Consider the following 18,189-nt stretch of genomic DNA (forward strand, 5'->3'; position numbering starts at 1 on the left):
ATCTTTTCCTCTAAAAGATCCCACGTACCTATCCCAGGCTTTCTTGAATTCAGACACAGTCTGTCTCCACCACCTCTACCAGGAGACTGTTCTATGCATCTACCACCCTTTCTATAAAATGTTTTTTCCTTAGATTACTCCTGAGCCTATCACTTCTTAACTTCAATTGATCTCTGGGGAGTCAGAATAGGGCGAGGGAACAATTCAAGGTTATTAGGAATACCTATGGCAAATTTAGTAAATATTCAGAAGTCTTATCTTATAGCAGAGGATTTTGCCTGTTATTTTTAGCAGTTGCAATTGATCATTCAGAAAAAAAATTCATTTGACACAGATTTCCCTGGGCTTGGATCCTGGTGAAAGGGAGGGAATATTCCTAAGGCAGATGGGGGTAGTTTGGTGGATGGTGGTTGGACTTTTACTCTTACAACACTTAACAGTTCCAGGGGAAGTTGCACTGCAGATCTTTGTTCAAGCTAGTGGTTGAAGGAACTGCCTGAGAATGTATGTCTTTGGCTAACTAGATGGATGAATTCCTCCTCACAGAATGGATGTTATCCTTCTCATCAAAGTCAAATTGACCTAAATGCTCTCTTCAGGAAAGGAGAGAGTTGTCAAACAATGCTAAAACTACTGTCCATGACAAAAATCCCTGTTCGTGAAAACAATGGATGTGACTGTGGAAATTTAGTTACAATTAAGAGTTTGCAACCTAAAAGTTTTCATGTCATGTTGTTTACAGGAACGTTTGTTTTGAGGGATTTCGGGCAAATTTTTTGACAAGACATCATTGTCATTAAGAGTGCACAATCTTTTGGAAAAAAAGCACAGTCTTTCAAAAGAGTGTAAACTCTTTCTGAAAGAGTTTATCCTTTTTGCAAAAGGTGTGTACTATTAATGACTCACAAAAAAATGACATTTCTTGGGTTTAAAAAAAAAAAATTATTTTCATTTCTAGATGATATGAAGCAACATGGAAAGTGTCACAGATATTTCCCAGGTTATTTCAAATGAATACATTGCCCTAGGGCAGGGGTAGGCAATTCCGGTCCTCGAGAGCCAGAGCCAGGTCAGGTTTTCAGGATATCCACAATAAACATGCATGAGATGGATTTGCATCTCAAGGAGGCAGTGCATGCAAATCCATCTCATGCATATTCATTGTGGATATCCTGAAAACCTGACCTGGCTCTGGCTCTCGAGGACCGGAATTGCCTACCCCTGTCCTAGGGGAATGTTTAGATCCAGTTCTATTATGCTTTCAAAGTTTACATAGTTGAGGATTATCACAGATGGAGCAAACAACTTTAGTATTGCAGCTGGATGTATCAGCAGCCTTTGATTTAGTGCCTCGTGATTTACTTCTTTCTCATGAAAGGTCTATGGAGAAAATTCTATAAATGGAGCCAAAACTTGGGTGCTGAAAATATTCAGCGTTAAGCTCTATTCTGTAAAGGGCACAGCCTTTTATGGCATAGCACATAGGCACAGATTCCACACCTACCTTTTGGGACCTGGACTTGCACCTGTTGAGACCAGATGTAAATGCCAGCACCCAAGTTAAGCACACGTAGGCCAAATTCTGTAATTCCACATGCCACTTTCTGGAACACCTCTGCTATGCTTCTGGACATGCACCCTTTTCAGAAACACACTATGAAAGTTAGGCACCAAGCTGTATAGAATCATGCTCACTCAGTTGCCTATGCAAATTTTAAGTGATGCCAATTAACTGCAAAATCTGGTTGTTAGAAACACAGAAACATGATGGCAGATAAAGGCCAAACGGCCCATCCAGTCTGTCCATCTACAGCATCTACTATCTCCTCCTCTTCCTATTGGTTAAGGCTTTTTACACCTGCATTGTGATGTCATAGAGCTTTATGGTTATAGAAACATAGAAGCTTCATGGCAGATAAACGCCAAATGGCCTATCTAGTCTGTCCATCTACAGCATCTACTATCTTCTCCTCTCCCTATTGGTTAAGGCTCTTTACACCTGCATTGTGATGTCATAGAGCTTTATGGTTATAGAAACATGACGGCAGATAAAGGCCAAATGGCCCATCCAGTCTGTCCATCTACAGCATCTACTATCTCCTCCTCTCCCTATTGGTTAAGGCTCTTTACAACTGCATTGTGATGTCATAGAGCTTTATGGTTATAGAAACATAGAAGCTTCATGGCAGATAAACGCCAAATGGCCCATCCAGTCTGTCTATCTACAGCATCTACTATCTCCTCCTCTCCCTATTGGTTAAGGCTCTTTACACCTGCATTGTGATGTCATAGAGCTTTATGGTTATAGAAGCATGATGGCAGATAAAGGCCAAATGGCCCATACACAGTAACCATTATCTCTTCCTCTCTCTGAGAGATCCCACGTGCCTATTCCAGGCCCTTTTGAATTCAAACACAGTCTCTGTCTCCACCACCTCTTCCAGGAGACTGTTCCAAGCATCTACCACCCTTTCTATAAAAAATTATTTCCTTAGATTACTCCTGAGCCTATCACCTCTTAACTTCATCCTATGCCCTCTCATTCCAAAGCTTCCTTGAAATGAAAGACTCACCTCATGCACATTTATGCCATGTAGGTATTTAAACATCTCTCCCCCCGTAGATCTTTAAACATTGTTACATGGTGTGAGTTTTTTGTGGATGACAATAACAATGCCAGCTGAAAATCATCAAAGATTGCTGCGTGATACATGGTTTTGAGGCTTTTTCTCCACCTGTTTTATATCTTTTTTTTTTTTAATTCTTTATTGATTTTTAATCAAAAACAGTGTCATACAAATATAAGAACAGTAGGTATTATATACATTACAATAGTTCATGTTCAAGTAATATTAAATATCATTCATTAATTTCAGATTCTTGCATCTAATAATCTAATATAATAAAATGTTAGCCGCGCATACGCACTCCATCTGCATGTTCCGTTTTCCGTGAGCTGTAGGACCCCGCAGGTAGGAGTGTGCATGCGCGCAGTGGCGCGGAGGCTGTCGGCCACAGCGGCTCTTGCCGTCTGAACGATAAAGCCAAGAAGCAAAAAAATGCTCCCTCCCTCCCTGTAAGTTTGCGCTGCCGCCGTTCCTTGATTTTTTCACACTCGCGCACCAGTGCTCCCTTAATGTCTTTGCTTTCTGATTGTATTTCCCTCCCTCCCTCCCTTCCTGTAAGTTTGCGTCCGCTGCCACTGGCCGTTCTTCAAGTTTTCACACCTCGCGGCACCTCTCTCTCTCTCTCTGGCCAGCAGAGAATCAGCGTCGTCTTCGCCCCCCCGTTCAGCCTCCCATCCGACCCTCCCTTCGGCTCCCTTAGTCCCTTGCCGCCACTCCTCTTCTCTTCCCGCGGACAAGACAAACGTCCTGATTCCAGCAGCGGCTGCAGCACTCTAGACTCTAGACTGTCGCTCTTGGCGGCTGCAGAAGATCGTGAGAGGAGCTACCGCAGGCACTTTTAAACTTTAAAAAAACCTTCCGCCACAGCAGGCCAGCCCGCAGGAAGGGAAGGGGGAGCCGAAAAAGAACGGGACATTCATTTGTGTGCTTTGGCCGGCTCTTCAGACTGGGCCGAATCAGTGTGGGGAATCGCCATCCGCCAGTCAGCCCACGCCACCTTATTTCGCTTCAGTTTCACGCGGCAGGTAAGAGCAGCAACGAGGCCCCTCAACCCCCCTCCCCACACACACACACACACACATCGAAGGAAAGTAAAAAAAAAAAAAAAATAATAATAATAGATACCATTTTGGAGTGGTCTTTAGCGAGCCCCCGGCACGTGCCTAAACCCATTACCTGAAGTTTTGCGTTGCTGTGTTTTGGAGTATGTCTCCTGGCTTTATTAGTGTTATGATATGACTCCAGAAAAAGAAGGATGGATTGAGACATCCAGGTTTTACTTCCATTGCTTTCAATGGAAGTAAAACCTAGATGTTTCAAATCCCTCTTTTTTTCTGAAGCCCTACTGCTTCATAGGGACCTGGAGGGGAAGGGAAATAACACTGCTGCTTCTGCAAAGGAAAGTGGGGGGGGGGGAAGAGAAGGGAATGAGGGGTGGTGGGGGAAAATGCTGCTACTGCTTCACAGGGACCTGGAGGGGGAAGGGAAATAACACTGCTGCTTCTGCAAAGGAAAGTGTGGGGGGGGGGGGAAGGAGGGAAATGCTGTTGCTGCTGCACAGGGAAATGAGGTGAACATGGAGACAGAAAGAAAGGAAGAAAGACACAGTGGCAGGGAGAGGGACAGAAAGACAGACAGAGTAAGGGGCCAGGGAGGAGAGAGAGACACAGCGGGAGGGGAGAGAGACAGAAAGACAGACAGACATACTCTAGCACCCATTAATGTAACGGGCTTGAAAGGGGGCTGCTTTGGGGGAGGGGTGTTCTTGGAGGCAGACAGCTTTGCTTGGAGGAGAAGAAGACAGAATGGGGGCCACGGAGACACAGTTAGGGAGGAACTGGAGGGGGAGAGGGAAAGGGGGCTGCTTTGGGGGAGGGGTGTGCTGGGAGGCAGACAGCTTTATCTTGGGGAGCGGGGAAGACAGAAGGGGGGCCACGGAGAGACAGTCAGGGAGGAACTGGAGGGGGAGAGAGAAAGGGGCTGCATTGGGGAAGGGGTGTGCTGGGAGGCAGACAGCTTTGCTTGGGGGGGCGGGAAGATAGAAGGGGGGCCACGGAGAGAGTCGGGGAGGAACTGGAGGGGGAGAGGGAAAGGGGGCTGCTTTGGGGGAGGGGTGTGCTGGGAGGCAGACAGCTTTGCTTGGGGGGGGAAGACAGAAGGGGGGCCACGGAGAGATAGTCAGGGAGGAACTGGAGGGGGAGAGGGAAAGGGGGCTGCTTTGGGGGAGGGGTGTGCTGGGAGGCAGACAGCTTTGCTTGGGGGCAGAGACAGAAGGGGGGCCACGGAGAGACAGTCAGGGAGGAACTGGAGGGGGAGAGGGAAAGGGGGCTGCTTTCTAGCACCCGTTAATGTAACGTGCTTTAACACTAGTATCAGAATATTACCTAATATATAATACAAAAGAAGAATAAAGTTACCCAAATAACACTATCAATATTTACTTATCAATATTATTTATATCTTAATGTTAGATCTTATTGTGGTAACCCACTGCTGGTGAGTGACATTTTTTGAAATTTTGGATTTAAACATCTCTATCATATTGCCCTTCTCCCCTCTTTCCTCCAAAGTATACATATTGAGATCTTATAGTCTGTCCGCATAATGCATTATGACAAAGACCACCGACCATTTTAGTAGACTTCCACTGAACCTAATCCCATTCTGTTTATATCTTTTTGAAGATGTGATCTCCAGAAACTGTACACAATATTCTAAATAGGTCTCACCAGAATCTTATACAGAGGCATTAATACTTCCATTTTCCTACTGGCCATTCATTTTGGCTATGCACCCAAACACCCAATTATTGCTCGCTAAGGGCCTTATTGATCAAGTAAGTATGTGCACATGCTGAAATTTCAGCATGCGTATATAGGGAAGGGGAAAGAAGGTACCAAGCCTCGAAGCAAAGCAATTCCAACAAGAAGAAGCACTGGGAGATGTTAAATCCAACCGACTGGTCAGAAATCCTTTTATTTGCAGTTTGTATCAAAGTTTAAAAACAAGCGTTGGCATTTTACAACTATCCCCTGAGAAAGGCGATGGTATCGCCAAAACCTCGGATCCTAGTCGGGACTTTGTCTTTTAGAACTTTGCTTGCTTTAAACTTTGATACAAACTGCAAATAAAGGATTTCTAACCATTCTGTTGGATTTGACATCTCCAGTGCCTCTTGTTGAAATTTCAGCATGCAGATTGAGCGCAATTCTCTCATATGGGTATTAATGGTGCCGTTTTAGAGTGCTTTATGGGCTTTTTGAAGAACAGGATGTTGATGGATCGAAGGCAAGAGTAATTTTCCTCAACCTGGACAGTGGTTTTAGGGAGTCCCTTGGCTTCACTGGGTCCAGTTTTGAAATTTTTAAGGATCTTATGCTATACATGATAATAATTGTTCTGATTTTTCCTTGGAAGAAGACATTACAAGATACTTTTGTGCCTCACTCCTATGGTACCATTATAGACTGGATACAGATGAATGGCTTAAAGTGAATTCTTTATGGATTGGTGATAAATATGGAGCTTTACCCTCATTATGCTCAGTGTTGGTGGGTCTATATGTACATTTGTTTACAGAAAGCAGAATTATGGAAGCACATATGGGGCTAATAGTAAGAAAACATTTTCTGATTATAAGGGTTATTCTCAAATAAAACCTTACTTAGAGGTAGGGCAGTTATAGCTGATAGTTCAAGCAACTGTGCAGATGAGATGTTTCCTGTGGAAGCATATATTTTATTCAATGTTGATTATTTTCAAAATCATATATGGAATGACTTTTGTCTAAGTCTTATATCCTTTCATGTTCAAGAAGACCACTGTGCTCATCTGAAGACCTTAGGCTTTCGGTCATGTGCCACCAGATGAAAAACAATATCATGGTCTTGGCCCAATAATATTGAATGCTTGCCATCAAAGACATGCCATTTTCCTTTGTGTAATGAATTTAGAAAAGCATTTAAACTTGGTTTATTTGCAAGTTTTTCTCAGAATGATTTTAGAACATGTTGGGTATTTGATTTTTTTTTTTTTTTAATGTAAACTCTTTGATGTGAGATTATTTGTAATTTGATAGTATATCATGGAAAGATGGGGATAGACGACAGTAATCCAAGGAAATATTTATTTATAAAAAGACTTGCAGATCTGTATAATGGGTTCCCAACAGAAATGGTGGTGATGAGGACTGAATTTGAATTAAAGAGAAGTACAGAGGATCTCTATGGGAGTGGAAAGAATTCTAAAGCTTTTTAATTGGCATGGATGGGCAGACTGGATACTAGGCTTTATGGTTTTTATCTGCCATTGATCTCTCCATTTCTATGTAATGGAGGATTAAGTGACTTGCCAAGGTCATAGAGAACAGCAGTAGTACTCCAACTTCCTTGGTCCTCAGTCTGCTACTCCACTCTCTGAGACAGTTAACTTTCCCCACTGTGATTGTGGCTGTTGACGGCTCTCACAGTAACAGAAGATTACTGCAGAACGAGACAAACTGGTATGCCCAGTCTATATCAGTCCATACGGCCAAGGATATATCTGAAGGCCAGCCACTATGACTGCATCTAAGACATTTCTTTTAATCCAATACAGTTTTGTCATCTCCTTCTATTGTAATCTACCATCTTGAGAAGATCAGCACACATAATTAAACCTCAGCGCCCCTCCCTTTCAATATTTAGCCATAAAGTATTGTGATAATCTAAACATCTGGTCTCCTGCATGGCTGCCTGCATTTCTGCTAAGGCTTCTCATATTTCAATACTCTGTCATTCATTCTGATTGCCTCAGTATTCATTATTTAACTGACAAAATAGGGCATTTAAATATTTACAAATGTACAACTAGGCTGTACTTCTGTCTCCTCACATTTTGCAACTAAAGATCATCTATATTTATCCCATGGCCTCCTCAATTGTTGCAGAATGGTGTGAGGTTGTCCTAAGTGCAAGCACTGATTTTGGAAAACAGTTTTGATGATGTGTAAGATGTTTGCATGTGTCTGTGCTCTCTTAACCACATGACCATCTCCTTTCCCTATTCTCTATTCTGCTAAAAGACACCTCTATATTCTTCTGATGGTGGCCTCCAATCTTCATATAAGCAAACAGGTCTGGTTTTCAGCACAGCCAAATTATGCAAATTAACCTAGATCTTGGAACAGATATATGTTCATATATCTCATCCATATTCATCTAGGGAATCTTAGAAACTAGTTGACACTTGAAGCCTCACATTTGCTATCCTGACTTGGTGGGGTGGGAGAAGAAACAATTTTCTATATGCATTTCCTAGGGTTAAATGGCAAATCACCCTGTCTGAAAACTGCCCTCAACAGAGCAGTGAACAATTACATGCATGATTCAAAAGAGCATTAAGGTCTGGGACGTGAAGGAGACGTGCGGATATGGCATTTTCAAATCTGATGTGCATTTTTTTCCTTTTTGCCTGTAGAAAAAGAGGGGGGGGGGGAGGGATGTTGCAAAGTTTGCAAGGCTTTTTACACCCATGCACATTTTCACAAGAAAATCTGTGTGTATTAATGTAAAAGACATACTGAAAATGAGGCAGATAATTCATTTTTTGTGGGCTCAAATGCTGTGAAAGCAGGAACACATGCTCTTTTTATTGCACATAATCACTACTGCAATGCTCTGTAATATTGGCCTGCCTTACTAAGGCAACTTGTAAATTGCAAACCATATGAATAGATGCTAAAAAGCAACATTTTCTTCATGCACTCCACTTGCTGCCAGTGGGTCTGGATTAGGATTTAAAACTTCTGATGCTTGTTTTTTGAATTCTACTAAGGACTTATCCCTCTCCTTCTTTAGGGGCAGATATGTTGGTATAGGCCAAGAAGGGAATGCTAATCAAATAAGGCTTATTATGGGAAACAGGATCACTTCAACTATGAGCTACATCCTTTTCTATCACTACTCCACAATAATGGAACAGTTTATCATACTATATCATGAACATAAGAAAAAAGATGTGCATCTGATCTCCAAATATGGTCAGTCCAGTTCACAAGTCAGCATTTCAAAGAGTAGATCCTTTTAAACTCCGAGATAAATGGTGGCTTTTCCAAGCCTATGGGCCAATAATGGATTACGGACTTTTCCTTCAAGAATATGGACTTTTTGAACCTGGCCATACTAACAAAGGTCATATCTTCTGGCAACAAATTCCATAGTTTAAATTAGGTTAAGTGAAAGAAATGCCTTCTCTGATTTGTTTCAAATGTGCTACCAAATAGTTTCATGGCATGTGCATTTGTCTTACTGCTGTTTGAAAGGGTAAAGGACCATTCCCTATTTAAACATTCCAAACTGCTCATGATTTGATAGACAGCTACCATATTTACTCTGAAATTTTTTCTTCAATCTGAAAAGCTCTAACCCATTTAGCCTTCCTTCAAGGGAAGCTGTTCTATCCCCTTTATCATTTTGATTGCTTTTCTAGTTCCAGAATATCATTCATGATGTGGGGTGACCAGAATTGCATACATAGATTCCGTACGAACGTAAGGAAGTTCTTCTTCACCCAGAGAGTGGTAGAAAACTGGAACGCTATTCCGGAGTCTGTCATAGGGGAACACACCCTCCAAGGATTCAAGACAAAGTTAGACAAGTTCCTGCTGAACTGGAACGTACGCAGATAGGGCTAGTCTCAGTTAGGGCGCTGGTCTTTGACCAGAAGGCCGCCGCGTTAGTGGACTGCTGGGCACGATGGACCACTGGTCTAACCCAGCAGCGGCAATTCTTATGTTCAATATACAAGGTGTCCTTGTACCCATGGATCAATATATGAGCATTATAATAATAATAATAATTTTATTCTCATATACCGCCATATCGAAAAAGTTCTAGGCAGTTCACAACAAGGTGAACTAATACATAATAGTCCCATCCCATTCCAAAGTCTAGAGTTCTGTTTGCTTTTGTGATCACTGTACCACACTAAGTTGAGGATTTCAACATACCATCCAAAATGCTAACAAGATCTTTTTCCTGGGTGGTGATTATTCTATTCGTAATGTTATATTAGATAGAAATTAATCATTGGAACTCCTTGAATCAATTTCTGTATAGTAAGTTGTTGAAGTTCTTTTTTTAAAAAAATCTTTATTGATTTTCAAACTACAAATGTACCATAAATGATTCACATATTTGCACATTATATAATAAGTGCAAGAAACCTTACAAATATTACTGCACAAAGAAATTTTCCCCCATCCTCCCAGTTAATAAACAAATAAATCAAAACCTTCAATAAACTATTTATAAATTCCTATATCAATACCATTGCCCCCCCCCCCCCGAATGTGTATGTTTACATGTCCACAAAATGAAAAATTATTCCTCTTTACAATATTTAGCCAATGGCTCCCAAACATCCATAAAATTCTTAAAGTGTCCCTGTTGTATGGCCATGCAACGCTCCATTTTATAAGTATAACACAAGGTTTCCCACCAAAATGAGTAATTCAACCTATCTTTCTTGAATGCTAGTAAAAAATCATTAATCATCATTAAGGAAAATACCATTGTAATGTTAAGGAAAAGGTTTTTGTTTTCTAAAAACTAATCAATAATATATTAGTTGGTCCAATAAAGTGTATCACTCTATATTCGATTTTGTTTTCTTTTATTCTTTTATTCTTATGCTTTCAAGTAGATGGACAGAGGCAAAATAGTGTTGTTGCCAACATTGTACACCTAAAGTTGGATTATTTTTTTCCACTTTATACTTGTCCAAAATTAAATTTTATTTACCACTCAGATGTGCAGTCCCCTTCTAATTATTTGATTTTCAGGAAAAAAGTTAAAAATGGGGATTTTTTTTTCCTGATGAGGACCTTAGGTTTCTTTAGTTAACTGCCACCTGCCAGCTGCTGGGGAAGTTTATGGGCAAACAGATTTTTCATTGGGATACTTTAATTTGCTATATCTATTGCTTAGTATTGATTCTGTTTTCATGTATGCATTCTAGTTCAAATATTTTTATTGAAAACATTTCGACAGTAGAATATACTTCAAAATGTTTTAACAATTAACGTAACATAAGCAAGGGATACATATGTCTAAAATAAATAATTCCCCCCTCATATAGAGAGTGTAACATCATACTCAAACATACAAATGCGTATTATTCACCTCTAACCTTATTATTTTCCACAATTTTTTAAACGTATGCATTGTAGTGTTTTACATCATTTAGGTGGCTTTGTTGTTAGAGATGGCAAGATAGGAATATCTGTAATAAAGATTGGGCCTTTCTAAAATGCAATATAAAAGTTTTTTGTTAATAACACTTCAGAGATACGAAGGCCTCCAAGACATCATTTTAGATCATTCCATTATGTTTATTCACCAAATTCATTTAGTATCTTTCTCTCCTTCAAAGCGTGACATTTGGACAGCACTTCATTTTGCCGCAAGGAAGACCAGGGGAGTCACAAGCTCCCTTCTGGTCATAGGTACCACCAACATGTAGGCCAAGATTCTTAAAATCAATGAAGCTTCTACTATGGTCAAGAAGTTCATTATTCAATTTTAAGAATTGGTTCAGGGAGGCAACTGCTTACAAATATTACAAATAAAAAGAAATTGCCGTATTTTGGCAGAATGATATGATTAATTATTTTGTTCTGAACATTCTGTGCTAGCATATCTACTATTTTAATCTTGGTAAAAAGATGTTGAATAAAGATTTTTTTTTTTTAATATTTTGATGGCAGACACGGAGACCATAGAATTGAGGTGACGATCAGGCGATGCATGAGCAGAGTAGGTTAGGTCAAAAGACCTAGAAGTAGTGGAGACTGAACAGGGCTGCAGGCAATTATGCAGATAAAGGTCTAGTAGAAGATGATGTCCAGGTACGGACATAGACCTCTCAATGGAGATTTACAGGATTCAAGGATAGGGTGAGATCCCTACTACCTGTGGGTGTTGCAGCTTAACTGAACCTCAAAGAGAAGAGATCTTCTGTAAAAAATCTCCTTTGTTTTGAAGGAAAAAAATATATTAGAATTTAATGAGGGGAGAGGACCGTCAGGCTGAAACATGGCCCGCGGTTGCACCCTCAGAAAGTCACCAGGCATGGAATTGCCCATGATCACAAATACTCACCAAAATGTAAACTGTCCCTTAATCCTTCTAGAAGGGGATTGCCCTTGTTTCTGCCACCGGGAGCAGGTTCCTTTTGAAGGACATCGCTTCTTGTCAGTCAGCTGTGGCAGAATAGAGCTGCCGTTCCCCGCCGGATTGAAGCAGGGCCCTGAGGGAAGGCAGCCAAAAATACCTGACATCGCTGTTCTGTTATACTAGTTTTTTAGCCCGTTACATTAATGGGTGCTAGAATAGATGAGTAGACTTAGTCATTTCTTTCTTTCTTTTTGTATGTCTGTCTTTCTTTCTCTCTCCCTGCCTCCTTTCTTTCTTTATGTCTGTCTTTATTTCTGTCTCTCTCCCTGGCCCCCTGTCTGTCTGTATTTCTTTCTTTCTGTCTCTCCCCTCTGTCTAGCAGTAGCCCTTCCTTTGATCTGCCCCCTGTCCAGCAGCACCCCTTCCCTGCTCTCCCTGTCCAGCCGTAGCCCTTCTTCCTTCCTTTTACCTCCCCCTGTCCAGCAGCACCCCTTCCCTTCTTCCCCTGTCCAGCAGTAGCCCTTCTCCCTTTTACCTCCCCCTGTGCAACAGCAGCATTTCTCTTCCCCCCTTCTCTGGTCTTCCTTCTCCTTCATTCCCTCTGTCTCCCCAAAAAGGTGCTACTGCAGCATTCCCCCCGCGTTCTCACAGAGCCGTTGACAGCATTTCTTCCCTCCCCCCCATGGTCTCACACAGCCATTGGCAGCATTTCTCATTCCCCCCACTCCTCTCGGGTCTCACAAAGCCGTCGGCAGTGCAGCATTCACAACTCGCTGCTCTTGCTTGCTTCGGTCATTCGTCGCTGCCGGGTCCCACCTACTTTATGTTTCCGCAAAGGCAGAACCCGGCAGCGAGGAAGGCCCGAAGCAAGCAGGAGCAGTGAGTTGAAGCCTCCCTCCCTGCCCTATCTTCCTTCAATGCCGCCCTAGTCAAGAAGCGACTTTGGCCATGCTCTGGGGGCTCTAACACTGTGCTTGCCGACTTTGCTTCTCCTCCCTCCTCCCGTCTCCGGTTTTGGAGGAAAAGGGTCGGGAAACCAGCAAGCACAGAGTAGTCACAAGTTAGTTGGCGTCGGAGATTAGGAAATCAGCTGAGGCAGGCACTGCACATGCACGGGCATGGCGCCACGGATCACAGACCCACCAACTTTGAAGTGAGCATGCACGCTAAGGGAATGATTATAGCGGATAAACTGCCACTAGTGCTGGGGGTTCAAAAATTTGTGGAACTCTGTCATGTAGGAATTACTCAAGGTCATACTGCTTCACTTTATTATACATTTTTTATATCATCATCTATAACTACTAGTACATGTACTAAACGCATTTGGACATCTGAATCTACTTGGTCAGGATCTGATGACCAATGGCTAAAATTTTTTAAGTCTACACAACGTCCTACACTATCCACCAGTTTAACGCAGTCACAATATTTTTTTTTTTTTTCAATAAAGCATATTGGACTCCTAGCAAGCTAAATAGGACCCATTTAACAAATTCAAATAAATGCTGGCATTGTAATGGAAATTTAGATGTTGAATAAAGATGAAGTAGAAACTGCACCCAAGATAAAACAGCAGCATATGATACAATGATGAGAAAAGTCAAGGATATTATTTGCACAGGCAAATTCCTGGTCACTACAGGTTCTTTTCTGAATGAAGACCAGCTTTTTCTGAGATCCAGTACTACTTTATAACTTTCTCCCAGCCTATCTGAGCTGTCACTGTTGAGATGCCTTCCACAAGGGTCTCAGAGTGCTCTCTCCGCAACAAGTAGCAAATTTTGTTTTTTACTATAATCTATTGAATCGACAGCATGATGCTGCTTCTTTAAAACAGTACTTATCTGTTTATTGATTTTACTGCTTCCTTCATAGGTCTTTAAGATCAGGGCTTTGTTTCATGTCTTACTATGTTTTATTTATCAATATTTAGCAAATACCACTATTTTGGATCTCACAACAAAGAACATATAAGCAATACAATCAAACATTAGCCATACACTTACAATGACATAACAAAACCTACTTGGCTATCTACCCACACCTATCATACAACACAATTAAAAATTCCCAAACGTCACTCACTCTTGCTTCCTCAAACTAAGCCTGAAAAAAACAAACAAACACCAAACCAAACCAAGCCTTTACCTGCTTCAGAAAGGACAGATCTCAGATCCTAATGACAGGAGATTCATTGAAAAGGGGTCAAAAGGGAACACATCATAAAATTCAAACATAGCATCTCTGAGGGGCAGGGAATAAGTCTGCCTATCCTATGTGCCTGTCCCACGCTTTCTTGAATTCAGTCATTGTCTCCATAAGAACATAAGATTTGCCGCTGCTGGTTCAGACCAGTGGTCCATCGTGCCCAGCAGTCCGCTCACACGGCGGCCCTTAGGTCAAAGACCAGTGCCCTATTTGAGTCCAGCCTTACCTGCGTATGTTCTGTTTTAGGAGGAACTTATCCTACCTTTTCTTGAATCCCTGAAGAGTGCTTTCCCCTATAACAGTCTCTTGAAGAGCGTTTCAGATTGCTACCACTCTCTGGGTGAAGAAGAACTTCCTTACATTTGTACGGAATATATTCCCTTTTAATTTTAGTGAGTGCCCTCTCGTTCTCCTCACCTTGGAAAGGGTGAACAATCTCTCTTTCTCTTCTAAGTCAATTCCCTTCAGTATCTTGAATGTTTTGATCATGTTCCCTCTCAGTCTTCTCTTTTCAAGGGAGAAGAGGCCCAGTTTCTCTAGCCTCTCATTGTATGGCAACTCCTCCAGCCCTTTAACCATTTTTGCCACTCTTCTCTGGACCCTTTAGAATAGTACTATGTCCATTAATTTCCAATGAACCTCAGTTTATTAACCGTCTATTAATTCCACACGTTTCAAACCGCCTTCTTCGATCTAATTCTCAAGAGCTACTCATGGTCCCCTCATTAAAAATAATAGGAACTAGACGCCATGATATTTTTTCAGTCAAAGCACCGCTTATTTGGAATACTCTCCCTTTATATATCAGAAACATTAAAGACCTCACCTTATTTAAAACTAATCTAAAAACATTTCTCTTCAAAGCTTCTTTTAATCTTTAAAAATGAATTTTTTCTAAGATAATTTAAAATAATAAAAGTGAACAGTCTTTATTCTTTTTATACCCCACCCCTAGTGTTTTTTCCCACCCTTCACCATTTTCTTTTCCCAGCAGGGAAATAACAGATTTGTAACTTTTATTCCCTTATGTTCTTTCCAATTATTCCAGTTTTGTCAACATTGTTAGTCTGTATTGTCCCGATTCTTTTTGTTTTTATTAATTAACTGATTTACCCCAATTTAACTGTAATGTAATTCGCTTAGAATTTATTAAGCGAACCATCAAATCTAAATAAACTTGAAACTTTTTCATGTACGGCGACCAGTGTTGGATGCAGTATTCCAGATGGGGGCGTACCATGATCCGATAACCTTTTCAGATCTGTTTGTGATCTCCTTCTTAATCATTCCTAGCATTCTGTTTGCTCTCTTCATCGCCACCGCGCATTGCGCGGACGATTTCATTGACTTGTCTACAAGTACTCCCAAGTCTCTTTCTTGGGGGCTCTCTCCGAATATAGCACCAGACACCCTGTATTCGTGCTTATGATTTTTGTTACTTATATGCATCACCTTGCACTTATCTACATTGAACCTCATTTTCCATTTCGCGGCCCATTTCGTAATCCTTCTGTGCCCTCACTACTCTGAATAACTTTGTATCGTCTGCAAATTTAATCACCTCACTCGTCGTGTCAATTTCTAGGTCGTTTATAAATATGTTGAAGAGCACAGGTCTGAGCACTGACCCCTGTGGCACTCCACTCATGACGCTTTTCCAGTCTGAGCATTGTCCATCTACCTTCACTCTCTGTTTCCTATCCGTCAACCAGTTTTTAATCCATGTGAGTATATCACCCTCAATTCCATGGTTCGCAATTTTTTGAAGTAGACGTTCATGCGGGAAATTGTCGAATACCTTCTGAAAATCTAGATATACAATGTCGACCGGGTCACCCTTGTCCATCTGCTTATTTACTCCTTCGAAGAAGTGCAATAAGTTTGTCAAGCAAGATCTTCCTTTGCTGAAGCCGTGCTGGCTGGTCCTCATCAGTTTGTGTCCGTTAAGGTGATCGATGATGCGGTCCTTTATCAGTGCCTCTCTATCTTTCCCGGTACTGAAGTCAGACTCATTGGTCTGTAGTTTCCCGGATCTGCCCTTGAACCTTTCTTGAAGATCGGCGTAACATTCGCCACTTTCCAGTCTTCCAAAATCTTTCCTGATCTGATCGACAGATTGGCTATTAGTTGAAGCTGTTCAGCTATAACCCCTTTCAGTTCCTTGATTACTGTTTCCAAGCGTCCCTTCTGCTTCTATACCTTGTGCCGGTCCTCGTAGTTCATTTAGAATTAAGTCCAGAATTGCATTTCCTCTCGTAGTTTCCATGACAAGTTGTTCCAGGAAGCAATCGCCTACAGCATCCAGGAACTTGGTCTCCCTACTGGAGCTGGAGTTGCCTAGGTTCCAATCTATCCTTGGATAATTGAAGTCGCCCATGATAACAGTGTTGCCTCCCTTGCATTCGTATTTAATCTTGTTCGTCATTTCTCCATCAGTCTCTTCAGACTGCCCTGGAGGTCAGTAGTAGATGCCAAACTTTTGTTCCCGATATTTTAGCCCATAGAAACTCTATCTTATTGTTTGTTTCTGGCGTGTTCTCTCTGGTAGACTCAATTCCCTTTTTTATGTATAGGGCAATACCCCCGCCTTTTTGTCCTACTCTGTCTCTGCGGTATAGCTTATATCCTGGTAGTACAGTGTCCCAGACATTGTCTTCGTTCCACCATGTTTCTCTGATGCCGATGATGTCTAGGTTACGTTTTTGTGCCATAGCTTCCAATTCCCCCATTTTATTTCTTAGGCTCCTTGTGTTTGTGTACATACACTTAAGTTTGCGGCCTGTTACTTTCTTGCACTTCCTTCCTCCTCCTGTCTCCCTCGCTTCCGTCCCTTTCGATCCGTCGGGATTTCTATCTTGCTTATGATCCAGTGAGTCTTCCTTGCAATCTTCTTGCATGATATCCTCTGGGTATACCATTTCCCGAACCATCGACTCTTGGTTGACTGTCGGCTTTCTCCTTCTTCTTCGTTGAAAAACTTCTCAATTTCTCGCTTGATGTTGCTTGCAAGTAGCTTCGTTCCTTCTCCGCTGAGGTAGCGTCCATCCTTCCTGAGTACTTTCACATGGTGAGCCTATTGTATTGCAGAATCTCAGCAAGGTGACACAGCAATTGAAGTGCACTAGGGCTCAAGATGGTAGTAGCTATATTATAGATATAACAAAGAAAGCTAAAACCCCTATTGCAGTTAAAAGGCCATGGCAGACTTGTTCAAGGATCTACTACAGCAGCAGATACAAGAATTAATTACAATTAAGTGGACTCCTGCACATAAAGAGGAAATAATGTACAGTGCTCCCCCGAGATTTGCTGGAGTTCCGTTCCAGGAACCCCTGCGAATCTCAAAAAACTGCGAATATGGTTTTTCATGGGGGAGCCTGAAGAGGGCAGCGGGAGATGGCAGCCGGAGCACCGCGAGTGCAGGAAATCACTCGCGGTACGCTCCGACTGCCTCTTCCTGCATGAAGTCACAGCAACCTCAAAACATATTTTTATTTTTACGTAAAATTCAACAGCCTATTAAGCAGTGTTTCCACACTACTGCCCTGGTGTCTGTGGACACTCACTGGTTCTGACAAACCCAAGTCACATGACTCCACTTGTCTTAACAAATGTTACCAGTATTGCCAATTCAACTATAGGTAGGACGATTGATTTGGCATGAACATATACATATAAGTAGGACAATCAATGTGATGGTAACATAAGTAGGATGACTGATTATGTCATAATTATGGCGGTATTAATAACTCTGTATTGTAACACCTCCACAGAAGCTCATGCAAACTGCTTTGAATTGACTCCTCAGTCATTAGCAGCGGTATAGAGGCTCACATGAACAATAAAACTAGAATACAATAGTATTACACAAAGACACATATTACAGAAGTAATTAAACAGTCTAATAATTAGTTTCAAAAATATCAGCATGCTTTTACAACATAGTAAGAATATACTCACATGAAAGAACTGGTGCTTTTAACGAAATAAACTAGCTTAGTCACAGTCTGAAGGCATGAGAAAATAATTCATTCTACATTTTTAACAAACTTCAATTTACAAAAGAATGCCGGAAACGAGAGGGTATGTTGATTTATTGTGTGCACCAAGAGAATAATTTTGTTGCCCTTGTCAGGCTTTCATACAATCATGCTCATATCTTGTGCGAGTGGTATAAAAGGATTTCTAAATTAAAA

General features: G+C 41.4%; 1 protein-coding gene across 9 annotated transcripts in view; it reads right to left on the bottom strand.

Annotated features, from left to right (window-relative positions):
* Nucleotides 1–18,189, bottom strand: part of PATJ (PATJ crumbs cell polarity complex component) — a 392,685-nt gene that overhangs the window by 26,677 nt on the left and 347,819 nt on the right. The gene's annotated exons all lie outside the window — the stretch shown is intronic.

Source organism: Geotrypetes seraphini, chromosome 12, assembly GCF_902459505.1.
Source record: "Geotrypetes seraphini chromosome 12, aGeoSer1.1, whole genome shotgun sequence".
Taxonomy (NCBI): Eukaryota; Metazoa; Chordata; class Amphibia; order Gymnophiona; family Dermophiidae; genus Geotrypetes; species Geotrypetes seraphini.